The sequence below is a fragment of the Gobio gobio genome, assembly GCF_949357685.1.
Source record: "Gobio gobio genome assembly, chromosome: 5".
Classification (NCBI taxonomy): Eukaryota; Metazoa; Chordata; class Actinopteri; order Cypriniformes; family Gobionidae; genus Gobio; species Gobio gobio.
Window position 1 is genome coordinate 6434915 of NC_137101.1, and position 14423 is coordinate 6449337.

At 39.5% G+C, this 14423-nt stretch overlaps 1 long non-coding RNA gene across 1 annotated transcript in view; it reads left to right on the plus strand.

The window, feature by feature from the left end:
• Positions 1-10065: 10065 nt before the first annotated feature.
• The window catches only part of LOC307126761, a 50878-nt gene continuing 46520 nt past the window's right edge, over positions 10066-14423 (plus strand). Inside the window, exon 1 of the long non-coding RNA XR_013816535.1 lies at positions 10066-10357. This is a non-coding gene — a long non-coding RNA (uncharacterized lncRNA). The remainder of the gene's footprint in view (positions 10358-14423) is intronic.

The window sequence follows — 14423 nt, forward strand, 5'->3', positions numbered from 1 at the left end:
TAATTATTTTTAGTGTTCTTTATGGTTTTCTGTTCACTCTCAAAAAAAAAGAGTACAAAATTTGACCTTTTAAGGTACACGTGTCCGTCACTGGGGTGGTTCCCTTAAGGGTACATTTTTGTACCTCTAAGTCGGGGTAGGCAAGTTCGGTCCTAGAGAGCTGATGTCCTGCAGAGTTTAGCTCCAACCCTACTAAGCCACCACAGTCTAAAACTCATGGCTCCCAGCATGCATTGCAGCATTAAGTATGTCACCATTGTTGAGATTCATATGCTCATTGTTTATATCTGTGTGTGTCCAAACTTTTTTCTCCCTAGAATTTATTTAAAAATCTAAATTCAGAATGCCCGATCTGTGGCAAGAAAGTATTGTTGGTGAATATTATTTATTGAAATTTTTAGTCAGTGATGAGTTCAGTCAATCATTTTTCTTCACGACAATTTTTGTTTATGGCTTCTTTTGATTTGAACAGATTTTGTGCTTTGTTAACACTATAATAAAAACCACAAACTGGCATAAAAAACGAGTCAAACTGCCCAACTAAAGAAAACACTCATCACCACAATGGTGACCAAATATTTTCAATAAAACATCAACATGTAAACCTCTGCTAATTCTCAATAAGAGCTTCTATAGACGTCTTTCAGGGTTGGAGTCAAACTCTGCAGGACAGCGACTCACTAGGACCGAACTTGCCTGCCGATGGTTTAATTGTACCCTAAGCCTAAGGACCAATTGTGTACCTTTAAAGGTACAGTTATACGTTTTGTTTTTCAAGGAACAAAATTGTACCTCCACTGTACCTTTTTTTCTGAGAGTGTTCACAGTTAAAACGATGATTTTGTGTTGTTATATTGCAGCATTTACATATTGCCACACTATGTTGAGACCAGACATACAACTACTATTTTACAATAATTATTTTAATAAATTAGCCAGTAGAAATCTGTTACGCTGGTAAAATATTTTGCAGGTAATATTAGGTATAGTTATATAATCAGCATAGATGGCGGGGAAAGTTAATAAAGTTTATTTAAAAAAACAGTAGTATCAGTATCAGCTTATATACTTCTTCAATACACAAAAATAACATGCAGTGTAATAATCATTCAATGAGAATAAACATATAATTATATAGAAATACAATACATAACTTTTTGTAAAACAACAGGTGTTTTCAGAACAGGATTCTCCCAGCTATCTGCATCTCATTCATTCATTCATTCTCACACACACCACACACACACCACACACACACACACACACACACACCACACACACACACACACACACACCACACACACACAGGGTATGGTGATTTATTATAATAACAAACAATAAAACGGAGGAGAAAACTCCCACAATAGTTTATCCTGTAACCATCACGTATACAAACTGAGAGCCTATTTATTCTTACACAAACTGTCATTGATTTAAAGAGCTGAGGTAATAATAAAACTGTTCAGAGAAAGGGGGAACGTATAATTAATTGTATAATGATGTGTAGATTACATTTTCATGATTGGTTTCTGAAAGCTGTCTGTCTGAAACTCGGGAAGAGTCATGAAGTTATGGAAGGATGTGACTCTGGCTTTTCTGTTTCCTCACAGGACGACGGCGAAATCTGAGGGAGAACATGGTGTAAAGTCATCCTTACGGCTTATTCACACACACATACAGAGATACGAGTACAGACATCATTTTAAATGCAGGTTAAACCAAACAAACAGACTGATGTAACTGATGAATGAAGAGCATTGATGTTGTAACATGTAAAGAATTAATAAAATGTATGACTAAACGCATGACTGACATCTGATTTGATGGCTTCTTAATAATCTGATCACAGTAACGTTGCAGTGTCAAGCTCAGTGGTTTAAATTTAATATAATATTTTTGTTTGATATTTACAGCTGTTTGGGGATTATTTTATGGCGGCTAAATCTTTTTTTACTTCGACTGTAGGCTACCGAAAGGCTTAATAGGCAGCCTAATGCAGGGGTTTTCAAACTTTATGATGCCAAGGACCCCCAAATATGATGAACCTTTATGAGGGACCCCCTTCCTAAAATCCATCTATTTTGATCTATATTGAATTTTTTTTTAAACGGCTAGATAAATAGTAAGCATGACATTATAAATACAACATATTGTTTCCAAACTTAAATTGGCTATACTTAATGTTGGATGTATAAACCTGAAGAAGAACATTTTCAATTAAAAATGATTTGTATAAGCAACTTTCACAATAAATGTATGTAAGCAGCATACGTTCTGCGTTAAGAATACTGCCTTACAACCCCAGTGAGCGAGATAAAGGGGACTATAGTGAGAAAAACTCACTAAAGATACAAAGCAAACATATACAATTCTAGAAAGTATGTATACGGCAAGAAAGTAGAGAAAAATGTTGAAATTAAACAGTTAGAGTAGACTTTATACATTTTTGCTCTGTCTTTTTATGCACTGAAATTTTCTGGGGACCCCTTAGAACCTTCTGGAGGACCCCAGTTTGAAAACTCCTGGCCTAATGTCTACTTCTAATTTATTACTTTAACAATTAGCCTAACTAATCAAGAGCAAAATAAAATAATATGTGTTTGTGTATTATATGATACAAATGTTGTATTTTTTGACCAGTTTTAAAGTTTTACAATATTTTCTTCCTGGAATCCACTTTGAAATCCTACCCCCTGTTGGGATCAGGATAATCCTGTTATTTTGGATCAAAGTTATCCAAATCCTACTGACAGGTTTTGAACAAAACAAACTGAAGGTTTGATCCAGATTAAAACTAGGATTGGATTCCGTGATCTAATCTGATTTCAGATTCCTTCTTTCCCTTTTGAACAACCAATTTTCAAGATTTGATCCAATCCGATAACCAAAATCCGATCATTTTGCCTTTAAACAACTGGCCCGTGGAGTTCCAATCCAACATTAGGCTTGTTTGAGATGAGCAAAATCTGCGCAGAACCGATCACCGGTGATCAGCGCGAGATGCACGCCGGTTAGAAATGTGTCCGAGGGCCAGAGGTGTCAAGTAATGAAGTACAAATACTTCGTTACCTTACTTAAGTAGAAATTTTGGGTATCTATACTTTACTGGAGTAATTATTTTTCAGCCTACTTTTTACTTCTACTCCTTACATTTTCAAGCAATTATCTGTACTTTCTACTCCTTACATTTTAATAATAGCCTCATTACTCCTATTCCATGTCAGTATGTTTTCATTCCGGCTTGTCAAAAAAAAAAAAACTATCCAAATAAATCGTGCCATCCGGATAGAGTGAATTTGATGCTGCGTTCCATTATGGTCAACGATCCGACTCGGCCCTCGGATATGACGTCACTTCCACACTTCAAGCGTTCTGGTATGTTTTGCGCGTCCGAGTCGGAGAAAAACATGGACGGCGCCTCGTCATGCAGTGCGCGCTCCACACTCCGCACACACACTTGGTTATGCGCCTAATAATAGCTAACAATAATCTAGGTTAACGTTATCAAATCAAATCATGCATTTTCTAACGTTACCTACCGCGAGTCAGCGCTGCGCCAGTTTGAAAAAGGCGGGTACAGGACCCTTTTTAATGAACGTTTGTTGTAGGTCTACTAGGCATAGAGATATCTGAACATCTTTGCCAAATGAACATTTAAACAACTAAATCGGTCCAAAAACAATGAAAACAATTCATACTTACAAGTCACACAGGTCGCAGCCATCTTGTATTCCGATTCGGAATTCTTGCTCGGTGTCCTCACGGTTGTCCAAACTTCCGAGCGGCAAAATCCGAGGAAAGGGGGCGTGTTGGTGCGTGTTGCTAGGTAACGTCTGTCTTCCTAGTCGGAGCTCCGACACGGATAAATAATAGAACGCAGCATGACTGTGGTTGGATGAGAAGGATAAACACAAACCATTCTGACACCCTATTGGGCTGTAGGCGATCAATCACGCCTGCACCTGTACAAATCACACACCATGCTGCCAGATAGGGCGGGTTCTCGCCGACAAGCATGCACTTTCAGCCAATCAGCGATCAGCAGGCAGACATGCTCATTCATGACTTTAGCCGGGTTTTTAGCGCGATAACTAGTAGCTGTATATTCCAGTGATTGCTATGCCAGTGGCATAAATATACAGTAAGATGTATCTACAGTAAAGAGAGGGAGAGTGACTCAACTCTCAAACGTGAATTACACCTGTGACTCGAAGACTCTGTATAAATATAACCGTGACTCCTGTCCATCGTCATATACACACTTCGGACATCTGCAACCCCGACAGCTGCTGAAAAAGGTGTAAATCAACGATTAATCAGTTTTGACTGTGCTAAGTGCATGTGCCATGTACTTCACGAAAGACATACTGTAGTTTTGTCAAAGCAAAGTGCAACACAAAGGTAAGCGCATTGTTGTTATTTTTTGTTGGCGGATTATTGTACAGTATCAATGAATTATGCATTTTGGCAGTGGTGTATCCATTAACGTGTGAAATGCCTGTTAATTACATTGCTTTTTCCAATCTCTATATTGGGCACTTTTTACACGTAAATTGGCTTCTTATTGTTGACATTGTGTTTTTCTGAGGAATTGCCGTTTTGACAGTTTCTACCTGGACATATTTGATCCGTTTTACTGGGAAATTGATTTTTCAATGTTATGTTTTAAGGAGATAAAATGGTAACTTACTTATCAACATTGATTGGTATGGCAATAAAATAATATCACATTATTTTGGCAGTTAAAGTTTTGGGATTTTTCTTGGAGTGGCTAGTTGCCTATAAGTATTGTAAAGGTGCAAAAAGTCAAAATTCAGAGTGTTGTATTTTTATACCGCTGTAACTCCCTAATATTCTACACCCGATAAGCCCGTTATCTTATGTATTAATAAGAGCGCGATCTCACCTGTTTCCCGGGCATATCAGATGCAGTATCAAAGGGTCCTCGGCGGTGTCCTGAGCTCACTCAGTCTCGGATTCCGTTGCACTAGACAGGTTACTAATATTCTTTTCAATGTATATTTATTCTATTGATTTATCATGGATAGATATACAAATACTAAGAAATAGAAAAATGAATACTCTGAGTCAGGTCAAAGATTAATACGGTTCACCACATTGGTTTACCCATTTTACTTAATGAAAGTTTCAAAATAATACAAAGTACAATAAACTCAAAAGATTAACAAAGTTCCAACAAAAAGAAATAACAGTGTAAAAATCTTCACCCGGGGTACGGCCCGATCTTCTCTCAGCACCCTGCTTTATCCTCCGTTTGCATGGGGCGGTTACAATTACAAAGCAATTCCTAATATGGTAAGCATGATCTCTGGACAGTTTGCACACACTTGATATATTTGTCCGAGAATAAGATTATATTTTAATACATGCATACAGTATAGGCGTGAGGTCTTTCAGAGTTTAGGGGTAGCTGTTAGAAACCGCAGCCTCGTGTGGTTTACATCTGCCCGTGTTATGGCCTTATCTCTGATTAACACCTTTTAACTCCTCTCACTCATGTCTGCAAATAGTTTAACTGTAAAACAGACTACCCTGCATTTGACCGAAGCCTCTAAGTAAAAATACACTTCTAAAATTCAAAGAAATATAATAATTTCTTTGTTAAAATATACCCACTTCTAAGATCTAAAGAGAAATAATAATAACATGTTTTATTTACGAGGCAAGTTTGGATGGTCCTGGGTGTCCAGAGATCCAAACTTCTCTCGTAGCTTAACCATTTCACAATGTGAACATTCAAAGTCACTATCAAACACAATCTGTTTAATATCATCCATCATACGTTTGTTCATTTTCTCCATTTGCCTAATTAACCTAGTCAATTGTTTCCGTCTGGAAGCTCGTCCTGCTTTGAGTGACTCGAATGCCTTGAATGTCCTTTTGTCTTTCTTTTCTTCTCTCTGACGATGTCTGTCATGTTCTCTTCTGCATCGTTCTGTTAGCAAATCAGCCATACATAGTTCACTTGTATTCAATGTCAATTTTAATACACCTTTATCATTTCTGAGAAAACGTGTGACCGGAGATTCTTGGGAATTTGTAAATTGTAATTGTCAATTTCTGGCCAATTCAACACCCCCTCTAGAATTCACGGTGAATCTCCACCTAGTGCTGTCTGATAAAATTGGTAATCTATCAACATGACAGTCAATTACAATGTTTTTTCTCATTTTTTGGCTTGAATAATCATTTTCCACATATAGATCAAACAGATTATTTTTACTTCTAATTAAAAATATTTCATGTAACCTATCGATTGGCCATTTACAGTAGGGATTTTGTTATTTAATGGTCTCGTGTTTAAAACCTTCTTTACTTCCGTCAAATTCACCCCATGCCTCAAGTGCCACGTTAACAAGCCAGATCCTCACTACCGTCTCCGGACGAGTTTTCGCTCGGTCCAGAATTTGGTGACAGGACTCGTCGGCTATGCAGCCCGTCGGCGTCAAGGTCAGCACTTCAGGTTCCTGAGGAAGATACGAGATCTATCGATAAAGGCCAATCCATACGTTCCATTATTAGTCGAGACAGCAGTTTGCCTAAACGTAACCCCATCCCAGACATTAGTCACATCATGGGCCATAATCTCCACTATTTGGAAGTGACACTTTGTTTTCCCACTATAACTGACAAATCTTTCCCATTGTCTTCCGGGCACACATAATCTCATCCAAATAGGAAATATAAATTGTCCTAATCTATCCATCTTCAGTATGTGTTCTACAAATCCATGTAGTCTTAATTCCCTTCTCAAACTCTGACCTTCTGCAACACGCATACTAGTAATCATGTTCCAAATGTTCACCTCACATCCAAACATATTTTGAACAACCATGTCTGGGTTGTCCACACACCAATCACACCTTTTTTTTTCCGTCAATTAATTTGAAATAGACCGTTGTTAACGGTTTGTCACACTCCTGACACTTCTCGTCTACCATTTTTTCTCTGTCTCCCCTTCTCACAGTCAGCCATCCTTGGTCCTGAAAATGTAGGCAGACAGTTGGTCAGGTCTAACATCCATCGTAGCGCCTTTCCAGCACTCATTACAGGCGCCTAGCGCCTTCCATTTGTTAGTCATAATAATTAGCCCCAATAATACAACATTGTCATTTGGGGCCAAATTTCCTAGTAAGAAGACACCCAAAATCATTGTACCTATAATTAACCAAGGTCTTGATCCCTCGCCATAACGAAAGATCAAGATCCCAGCCAAATACAAGGCCGTGATAGTAACTGCCGTCATTTCACCCCATAGGGTTATTTCGTTATTTTTTGTTAAGAACGTGGCTACATCGATCACCAATTTACACCCTCCCAGGCTGTAGATTGCAATAATCCCCCGCCACTCAAATAATTTAGTCCAATCCCTGGAACAAATCAAAAGGTTGCAGGCCAAAATCAATTAACTCAATCGTCCTATTGCATAAATCCTCCCAATTTGTAACATGGAAATTAATAGGTGCCAACAGAGATTTTCGTCAAATGGTTGTACTAGCATCCATATTATAAATGCTACAAATTCAACACTTGCCTGTTCAAACGAATGTTCGGAGGTTCCTGGGAAACTCCCACTCTCGTCTGCTGCCCCAAATGAGCTCGTATTTTTGGTCCCATTGGGTGCCATGCTAATCAATTGTTGATTTCGATCTCTCGTTGGACTTAAAAATACCAAATTGGTTTTTAGTTATATTATGTTTAAGGTACAGTTATTCAACTGTACGTCTATTCGAACTCCGTTGGTCTGTAACAGGAAGGCTCCCAAAAGCAGATGGGACTTAAGGTCCTCTATCTACCTGACTATATTGCTTTCTCTTACTCCGCCCCTTCCTATTAAACATAATTCTATCAGTCCGCCTTCTCATCCTGTGCAGATGCTCGTGTTTATTTTTTCCCCAACGAGCTTCTCACCTCTCGCCTGACATATTTACGACTTAGCCAGTAACGGCTTTTTGTCCCCGCTGTTATTTTTACTTAGGCGAGAACTCTGCAAATCAACCAATTTTTCTAGAACTGACAGTTGGTCGACCCTGTGCTTATCTCCAGCACACATCCGTCTACCCAGAGCCTGACACGAACATTTGACCACTATCATTATTAACATCAGGCCAAGAATACCCATTATAGTATATAGCGCATACCACCCAGTAGGGCTGTGCAATTAATCGAATTTCGATTTCGATTTCGATTTTGCCTCCCAACGATCACCAAAATAGTACAATCGAGAAAAAATTATTATTTTGCCATGTTCAGTTTTGCAAGAACACTCTTATTTTGTCTTGCATTCTGAATGAAACGCGCACGCGCACATCCGCCCCTCCTGAAGCCACAAACTCTCTCAGGTCGTGACTCGTGTGCATATCATCCGCTGGAATTTAAAAACTCTGCGCGAGTAAAGATGGCAGAAGGAGGGCAGTTACAGCAGCGTTTGGTGAGCAAAAAAGGCAAAACCAACTCCGTTGTCTGGGAACAGTTTGGCTTCGAGGAATCAGACGACGAGCAGAAACATGCTACGTGCAAGATTTGCTACATGGCAGTGGCTGCAACGCAAGGGAACACCATGAATTTGTTTAACCACTTGAAAATTAAACAGTGACCTATGACAATCTAATAAAGAAACAAAAACTGACGAGAGCAGGGGAGCCGTGTAAACGTCCTTTTTTTCCTTCATATTTTTCAAATAATTCTCTCTTTGTAAACTTTGTTCAATGCATGCGAGATTGCGAGTGCTGCCATATTTTCGAATATGACCAGTCGTTTTCACCGTCATCACCCGGGTTTAGTGCTTTAGGGTTTAGGTTTAGAATGAGAAGCCGCGCGCGCTGTGAGAAAATGTATCTCTGTGCGCTCATCCGAGAGCGCGCACACGTCTCTCAGCGCGCAAATATTGAGTTCTCTTTCAAGTCTTGCTCTTGAACGGACAAACTCACACAAAACGTATGTCAACATGTCCATCTTGATGAGTATTCTAACAGACATAGTCTGTATATGCCTTAAGTGAACTTTATACAGTCGATAAAGACGACGCATATCCATGCTTTAGGTCTTAAAGGGGCAGTAGCCTTTACTGCTGTCTGTTTAATGTCAAACAACAAAAGACAAGGACATCACTCACCGCTCTTGATTGAATAGCTTTTGTAAGTTTAATAGGATTAATCTTTAATTTATGCACTCAAATATGCAATGTTATTTTACATTTGATACATTTCTGTACCTGAAAACCAATGTTAGACGTACCTGAAAAGCATATCTAGCCGAACCATATTGTTGATCTTATTTATTTGTGGTTATCATTTTTACGTGAATACTTTTATACTTTGATTTGAATATATGTTATATTATTTATTTTAATAGTTCAAAAAGTACAACAAATGTTACAATTTCAATTGAATTGTTGAAAGGTGTATTTTTAATAAATACAACACATTCCCAAAGTCATGTGAAATAATCGTGTTACATAATCGTGATTTCAATATTGACTAAAATAATCGTGATTATGATTTTTTCCATAATCGAGCAGCCCTACCACCCAGTTGTTATTAGAAGATCTAACATCCATTGCCAGATGTCTGTAGTGACGAATTTCACTACTGTCACAGTGGTGTTAACTATTCCTTGTACACCGTCTCTACAAATAAGGCCGGGTCATCAAACCATCTCGGGAAACTATCTGCCCCAACTATTTCTATATCATTAAAATCACGCGCCTCGCACCATAATTTTTTCCAGTCTTTCTTAGCCATTAATTTCTCCACGTTATCAAATGCAATAGCCTCCAGGTTTGCCAACCTCAATGGGTTTTCTTTCTCGATATCATATCGAATAAAGTTATTCTCATCTATCCTGACTGGAAAGTGGAGTACTTTCCATGATGATTTTCTGCTCACTCCTCTTATTGCATTTCCGGCCCCGTATGATAGTTCGTAATAATCAGACGAGTTGGTCTTCCGAAATACCCAAGGTAAAGGGACTAAACCATAATACCAGTGACATAAAATGGACATCACTTGATTAAAACAATGTGCGCGCTGATCACACCCCTCTCATGCACAGCGCGTACAGGCGTTCAAATTCAAGATTACCGGTGTGCCGCAACTTTGCTTATGGCGGACAAACAATAGAAACTGCCAATTCCTCGAGTGGCACCTGCTCATGATAAAGACGGGTAAATGGAAAAAGACAGATGATGATGATAAAAAAAAAAAAAGAAAGAATTGGATAGAGCCCGAAATAAAACGAGGGTAAATATCGGAGCAGCTTTTCTGAGGTGAAGGGAGCTACGTGTCCTGAAAGGATTAAAAACCGATGCAGAGTTAGCCACATTTCTGCTTGACAAGTAAGTATCCCTGCTTGATTTGTTTCATTTTTTAAGAACTACTCAACTAAGATACTCCGCTCACACCACGGCTTCCTCTTCTCCCTGCCTGTTGACTTTCGCTGTGGCTGTAAATTCCTCATCGGAGCCCGTTGACTCAGTGTCAAAACTCTAGCCACATAACATACAGATAAAAATACAGATAAAATGTTACGCACTGTGCAAAGCAACTATTGAAACCTACTAATTCACTGGCTTGTCATGTTGCTGAAATAATGTACTAGCAAACCTTATTTACATGTCGATAGAATAATTACTTGCATACTGTAACGTTAGTTACCATTATATTATCTTACTAGCTATTTATTACTTATAGAAATAGTGCAACGTCATATAGTTACATTACATGTATTGCAAAATACGTAATGTTTTGAGGACAAAGTTTGTAGTCAAAATATGGGCAGGCCATAGTCAATGTAAATCATATTGTTGATGTTTCGTCCGTACTAGTGAATGAGCCATAACTGTTTATCCGCCGTCATCGGTGGCCCTGCTTGCTTACTAGCCTGCGCGTTCACAACAGGCTCCGTTGTGATAGGGGAGGAGCTGTGGATGAGGGCTGTAGCGCAGCAGAGAGCAAGGGGGAGTGACCTGTGAGTTGTGCTTGTTCAAATTTTCAGGCTAAGTCAACGTTTTCTAAAAACTCCCTACTGCAGCTTTAAGTGCAAATAGTCCGCATCGTTTACTAAACGTCTGGTTGGGCCAGACAAAATAACAAAAGTCACCAAGTCATTTACATTGACAATAGTGTAGGGGTAAGACGCATGGCAGAAGGTTTTGATGCAAATCGACCTGAGGTTCGAACGGCCTTTTCCCTTTTCCCATCACATATCAGATCGGAAAGGCATTTATTTTCAATAAAAATGTATAAAACATTCGAAAAGTGGAAATAAAGTGTCTAACGTGTGTTTAATAATAAAGGGTTTATTGATTAGGTGAACAGAATTATAGATGGTAAAAGTGAGTGGGTCCAATATCGTTGGTCTTAAAAAGTGGGTGGGTCTTAGCCTGGATGCCAGCCGAACTTAGCCCCGCCCACAAAATTTGAGGTCCTGAAGTTTGATTTGGACTTGATCCGTTGTGGAGCAACTATGCTCGATCAAAGCTGTTCGGACCAATCAAATTGTCAGGGCGGGCTTTATACGATGATGGACAGATGATCCACAGTAACGTAATAATCCACGTCACCAAAGAGCGCTTGGGTTGAATTTGTTCTAATCCTAAACGGAGAACTTGTTCGTATATGCATTCACCTTTACTATTTCTCTCAAAAACGATGATCATGTTGGTAAGTATTCTGTGTATCCTTAAATTCTTTTTTACAAAACCGGTAAAGATCGTTTACACTCATCTTCTTCTACTTCTTCCAGCGTGTGTGCAGTTGAGTTCTGTTGACAACAAAGCGTTGCTCCGTTGTTCTGATTGGTTGTAGGTCTATCCAATTGAGGTCTTTCCTGGTTCGGTTGAAACACGCCTCATAATCACAGCCCAATGGAGCAGGAACAGACTCTTATTCTGACTAGAATCTGAGTATGAGGACGTCAGGCTAGGTGGGTCTTGTCCCACCCACATACAATGGTTGTGACATCGGTGGTGAGATCTCTGACCAAAGACCACAAACTTCAGATCTAATTTGATAATGCTTTACACAAGCGGCAACCTCCTGCGGTCTCTCTTGAAGCCAATACGGAAGTGACTTAAACTACAGGCTCCAGAAGGAGCAGAATCTCATTGAGCCTCATGTTAAAATGCCCAACTTTACAGCAGAAAAACACATGTTTACAGTCTGGTGCAAATTGTGGTTTTGGTCTATACGGCTAATTTTGCTCTTCATGACAACTGTGAGGGCGGTGCATTTTTTTTTATAACTCATTCGTTTACATTATATAAAGCCTTAAAGTTCTGCATATTTAAGGGCGTGGCCACTTTGAGTGACAGGTGGATTGTCGTTTGTCTGCTGTCTGTTAGTCATCACGTCACCTCAGCTCCGCCCACGTCCCGCCTCTTTGCCCATTTTATATTATCCGGGAGTGACGCGCTGCCAAGATGGCAACGGCCAGCTCGACCCTACTTTACGCTTCAAAACTGCTCTTCAGAATCCTATTGGTGACGTCACGGACACTACGTCCATATTTTTTTACAGTCTGTGTATGGCTTTACAGGGTTTTCACTTGTTAACATTAGTAAACATGAACGACCGATTAACAATACTTTGTTAATATTAGTTCATGTTAATTTCAACATTTACTAAGAAATTTAGTAACACTGGGACATTTATCAAAATCTCTTCTTTTATGTTCAACAGAAGGAAGAAAGTCCTACAGGTTTAGAATGACAGAATTGCAATTTGTTTTGAAAGATCCTTTAAATCGCTCTAAAAATCCCTCTGTGGTGTTTGACTTGTGCATAAAGATTTGAAGGATTTGGTTCAGTCTTAAAGTCGCCATGAAATCAAAATGTACTGCTTTTTTTTTTGTCTTTTACTATGAATATGTTAGCCGTACTGTTATCTATAAGCTAGTGTGCGCCAAAACAAAGACAAAATTCATATTTCGAAGATATAAGTATTCAAAACAGTCTCACTTCTGCCAATATGGATCAATGATTTTGATGACATCACTCTGCACTTCAGCTTCTCATCAGATTTTCTTTCCAATTAAATGCTCTCTAGAATCTGAAGCCCCGCCCCCTGCATTATAATAGACGCTGAAGCTGCAGCTAAAATCGGTCGCTTGTTCTACATGGTGAATGGCACATAGTGCACTATATAGGGGATAGGGAATGATTCGGACAGTGTAAATATGCTTCCCATTGGGGCGAATTAAGTCTGACTCTCACACACACACACACAGTCTGCTCAGGTCCGATCATATGCGTGAGCCGGCACATACCAGAAAACGTATCGGACCCATTGGAATTCTGCACAGAATGCTGTATTTTAAAGCTATATGGAGGAGATTAGGAGAAAAATGCGGCTTTACTGAGCGTAACGGCTCTGGTCGAGCTGTGATATAAACTAAAAACTATTGGCTATTGTAAAAAAGGGGAGGAATGTTCGATATGTCCTGCCCTGTCTTCCTGTTTCAGTGGAAATTACATCAACAAATTGAATAATGCTGCACGTTTAAGGCACTTCAGTGGGCCTTTAAGGCCTGTTCACACCAAGAAACGATAACAATAGTATCATCCACACCAACGAGTGATTAGACTGGGTAAACCCAGCCTGATCTGCCGGCGATTTGATTTCGCCCTGCAACTCAGTCTGGAAACCTGTACATTCATTTCTACTGCTTCTGTTACACTTTTGTGGGAACCAATCACAGACTGGCTTATCCACCTGGCACGCTATTGGCGGGTTTAACACGATGACGGATAGAGAAGCGATGGGGTGAAGCCCATTGATCACGCCTCTTGTGGTCTGATTGGTTGAAGGACTATTCAATTGCATACAGAGTCATTTGAATTATGCTCGTTTATCACACCTCTTGTGCAGTAGAGAATACAGCGCAGACTCCCCAGAACAATGTTCAATCTTAAATTGAGCTTGGTCTGGTGATAGCCAGACAAACGAGCGATATGATTCTGTTAATTATATGTGCGCTCTGCAGTTTGTCTACTGCTTTAAATGCTCAAGCTCTTTACAGCAGGATGGATTCTGATTGGCTGCCAATGTTTTTATTGTTCATCAGCTGGAAAAAACAACAACTTTATAGTCCTCCGTGGTGTGAACAGGCCTTTACTGTTCAACAACATCTGCAGTGTCTGAGTAGGTACAATCACTTGACCTGCTGTCGCGATCACGTGACCTACAACATCAGTTGCGTCGATTCACTACCATTCACAACTCCTCTCCTGTTGCGGGATAGTAAAGTGTTCATCGGATGTGTCGCATTTGAATACTATGTATTTCAGACATACTGCTCTGGTGGCGTACTGTATAGTAGGGAAGTATTTGATTTCGGACGCAGCGCAACTTTTCCTTTTCTGTCTTTAACCCCTAGGAGTCTGAGCTGTTTTGGGTCCCTTT